The sequence below is a fragment of the Rhinolophus ferrumequinum genome, chromosome 11 (assembly GCF_004115265.2).
Source record: "Rhinolophus ferrumequinum isolate MPI-CBG mRhiFer1 chromosome 11, mRhiFer1_v1.p, whole genome shotgun sequence".
In the NCBI taxonomy this organism is placed as follows: domain Eukaryota; kingdom Metazoa; phylum Chordata; class Mammalia; order Chiroptera; family Rhinolophidae; genus Rhinolophus; species Rhinolophus ferrumequinum.
The window spans coordinates 67,777,957-67,782,367 of record NC_046294.1 but is presented as its reverse complement, the minus strand read 5'-3'; the positions used below and the strand labels follow the sequence as shown (position 1 = coordinate 67,782,367).

The 4,411-nt window shown below is 33.0% G+C and overlaps 1 pseudogene; it reads right to left on the bottom strand.

Annotated features, from left to right (window-relative positions):
- Positions 1 to 503: 503 nt before the first annotated feature.
- Positions 504 to 601, bottom strand: LOC117031407 (uncharacterized; annotated as a pseudogene).
- Between the last annotated feature and the right edge of the window lie 3,810 nt (positions 602 to 4,411).

The window sequence follows — 4,411 nt, the reverse complement described above, 5'->3', positions numbered from 1 at the left end:
TGCTATAGCCTTGTAATATGATTTCGTGTTAGTTAGCATGATACCTCCCACTTTGTTCTTATTTCTCAAGATTGCCATTGCTATTCAGGATCTTTTATGGTTCCATATAAATTTTAGGATTACATGTTCTATTTCTGTAAAAAATAGAAATGGCATTGAATCTATATATTGCCTTAGGTATTATAGTATGGACATTTTAACTATATTAATTCTTCCTATCTGTGAGCATGGTATGTGTTTCCATGTATTTGCATCATTTTTAATTTCTTTAGTGTCTTATATTTTTCTGAGACAGATCTTTTACTTCTTTGGTTAAATTTATTCCTAAGTATTTTATAGTTTTGAAGTAATTATAAATGGGATTATTTTCTTAATTTCTCTAATAGTTTAATATTGATGCATACAAATGCAACTGATTTCTGAATATTAATTTGTATCCTGCTACTTCACTAAATTCATTTATCAGTTTTAATAGATTTTTGGTGGAGTCTCTGGGGTTCTCTAAAAATATGGAATGCTCTGCGTCCATCCTTGCGCAGGGGCCATGCTAATCTTCTCTGTATCATTCCAATTTTAGTATATGTACTGCTGAAGTGAGCACTGCTTAAATCTATTTTTGATGTGGTACTGTGTAATTTCCATCTTTGCTATAGTAAGTTGGATTGCCAAACTGAACATGATATTCATTATTTTTGTCTGATCTCAGATTTATAATCTTGGCAGATATTTTAAGTCATGTGATAAGTATAAAATAACAAAAATGTATAAAAGTGGCTTTAAAATACTTTACTCCAGGTTAGAAATTATTTATTTTTGAGGTGCTTAAAATTAGAAATTAGTAAGCACTAAGAATTTTATATTTGCCCACATTTGTTAATTCTGGTGTTCTTCATCTCTTCTAGTATATTCAAGTTCCCATTCGGTATACGGCACCTTTCATTATTTCTTATATAAACCTGCTGAAAACAAATTCTCTCAGGTTTCATACATCAGAAAATATTTGTACTTCAACCAAAATTTTGAAGGATACATTCAATGGATATAGAATTCAAGAATTTTTTAATTCATCTCTGTTCATATGTCATTCCTTTGCTTCTTTTGTCTTCTGATCTCCATTTTTTCTGATAAGACCACAATTCTTATTCTTGTCATCTGACAAATCATGTCTTTTTCTCTGGATACTATGTGATTTTCTCTATAACATTAGCGTTCAGAAGTTGTACTGTCATGTGACCAGCTTTGCTTTTCTTTATACTTATTCAGATTTGTGTTCACTGAGCTTCTTGAATCTGTAATGTTGATTTTTTTTTATCAAATGTTGGAGGGTTTTTGCTTTTATTTCTTAAACTTTTTTTTATTTCAACATCATTCTTTTCTCTTTACAAGTAATGAAAGATTTTGTTTATTTTCCCACAGATCTCTGAGACTCTACTTTCCCTATGTTTTCTTTTCTACAGGTTGGATAATTTAGAAAAAAAAAAAAAGACTGTCTTTAAGTTTACTGATATTTGCTATTTCCCATTAGCTGTTAATCTTTACCAGTGACCATTTAATTTGTTTCCGTAATTTTCTGTTCTATAACATTTTTTTCATTTAATAATTAATTACTGAATGGCTAGTATACTAGCAGATACTGATGTAGATGCTGAGAATAAAGTAATGAACAAAAAAGTCAAAAATTCCTACCATCGTGGAACTATTCCATTCTAGGGTAGAAGAGAGTCAAAGCAATGATTAAGTAATATGAGCACTGTGTCAATAAAATTACTATAGGGAAAAATAAAGCAGAGAAGAGCAAAAGTGGGGTAAAGAGATTACAGTGTTTTTAAAATATTTGTATTTATTTTTGAGAAGTAAAAAATATATGTATTTAAGGTAAGAAACATGATGTTTTGATATATGTATTGTGAAATGATTACTACAATCAAACTAATTAACACATGCATCACTTCCCATAGTTACCTTTATTTATTTTGTGTGGTGAACACAGTTGATATCTACTCTCTCAGTAAATTTCAAGTATATATTAACTACAGTCACCAAGCTGGACATTGTTTCCAGGACACTATAATTCCCTTTTGAATCTCAATTATGTTTTCATTTTTCTGCTGAAATCATATATATATATATATATATATATATATATATATATATATATATGTTAAAATTGTTTATCTTTATTTTATTATATTTCTTAGTTCTTTAAACATACATATAACAGTTGCTTTAAAGCTTTTTATGCTCAATATAATATCTTGTTTCTTTATATGATTTACAAATTTGCATATTAAAAATTATGGATTATACTATATGGATTCTTTATTAGTGTTGTTTCTTAGTACCAGAGTAAAGGATTGACTTTGCCCAAAGAGAGGTTTTGCCTTTACCTTCAATTCCTAAGAGATAACTTCTAAATCCTTGGAATGGCCCACTTGATTTAAAAAAATCTGTTGGGCATGGCCGGTTAGTTCAGTTGGTTGGATCTCAGTTCTCTTAAGAACAAGTTTGCCAGTTTGATCCCCACCCGGACCACTGTGAGCTACGCCCTCCACAACTAGATTGAAACAACTACTTGATTTGGAGCTGATGGGTCCTGGAAAAACACACTTAAAATAAATAAAAATATAAAATATAAAATAAATCTGTTAACTTGATTTCTGGAGGGGCTGGAGAGTAAAGTCAGCCATAGCGCTTGACCTAGCCACAGTAAAAATGCTGACACAAACTGTTGGATGAGTTCTGATTGGCAGTACTCTGTACATTTTGTCACACATCATTTCTAGGAGAAACTGACACTGTCTGCATGACCCCCTGGGAGAAGACAACTAGAAGCTCTACGCCTCGTGTCTCTTGACCCTCACCTATGTGCTTCTTCCCTCTACAGACTTCAATCTGTATCTTTTGACTGTAATAAGTCATAGCCATGAACATCATTGCTTTTCTGTGATCCGTGAGTCCATCTCCTGAATTATTAAATCTGAGAGTGATATTGTGGGTCTCCGAACCTGAAATTGGTGTCAGAAATGATGGTCTTGGGAGCTCCTACATTGGCAACAAGGCTAACTTCTCGCAGACTGTTATAAATGTATGTAGGATTTGTTTCAAACTCTTTTTTAAAGGATGGTCTGTGAAAAGCCCAAAGAATTTCTCATGCCTTTCTAATTTTACAAACCTCCTAATACTTTTTCCTGAAGTGCATTTTCTTGGGGCTTGATTTTGGACTTTGTCAGCACAGATATAGAATGCATCTTAATATAGGATGTTGGTTCTTATTAGAAGTGTAATGAAAGCCTACATTAAGTATAATTTAGATGCCAGAATTTCCTTCTTATAACTTAGAGTATGATATAATGTAGAATAGGGGTGGGCAAACATTTTCTGTAAAGGGCATTCTTTTCACCAATATATTGTAATACATTGAATTAAGGAGGTCTTCTTCATCATCATTAAAATGCTCTGCAGTAGCTCTCTTCTGCACTTCAGCCATAGAAGAAGGTACTGCAAGATCCTGATTTTAATGGCAATGATGATATCCCAGAGTGACAACAGTTAGATCATAGGTCTCAAACACCAGAGACAAGGTGTACATGGTAACTGTATTGGATAGTAGGATGGGAATGGTAACTGTAATTCTGTGATTTGTGTAGTGTTTGGTCGGGGTAAATAAGTCACGGTGTTCCTGGGTTTGAAATAGACAGGTAGCTATCTAAATTCTTATTTGATCTATGATCAACTTTAAAAAAAAAAAAAATCTTCTGGATCTGAGGAACAGATTATTCACCTATTCCAAAAGTAGGTCAGGAATTTAATCCCCTTCTTACGATTAAGACAGTCTACAGATTCAGAGCCTCTTAATAAAGAGGACGAAGGTGTTCCTAAAGGGAATCCCTGAAATATTTTAATAAATACTTACCATAAATATTCTCCTAGGCTGGTAAATAGTGACCTGTAGTAACCTGTTAGATGGGTTGTTCATTGAGGAAAAGACGTAATATGCACATTTTCAGAAGTTATAATTGAGGTCTATTACTGTGGGGGTTATAGACATCAGTGATAAATGGAGTGCTGCTCAGCCCACTGATAATCAGCTCAGTGGGTTTTTGAATAAACTCTATGATTATGACTCTAGGACCTACGTGGTCTGACAATTAAGTTCGCGAACTTGTTGCAATGATGTTGCTAACCTTTTTTGATATCAGAGGGATTATTCATTTTGAATTTGTACCAACTGGACAAACAGTTTACTATTTGGAAGTGCTGAAAAACGTGCATGAAAAAGTTAGACGACCTGAACTTTTTCCCAAAAATCCATGGCTCTTGCATCACCACAATGCACCCACACATGGCACGGTCTGTGAGGGGATTTTTAGCCATTAAACAAATAACTGTATTGGAACACCCTCCCTACTCA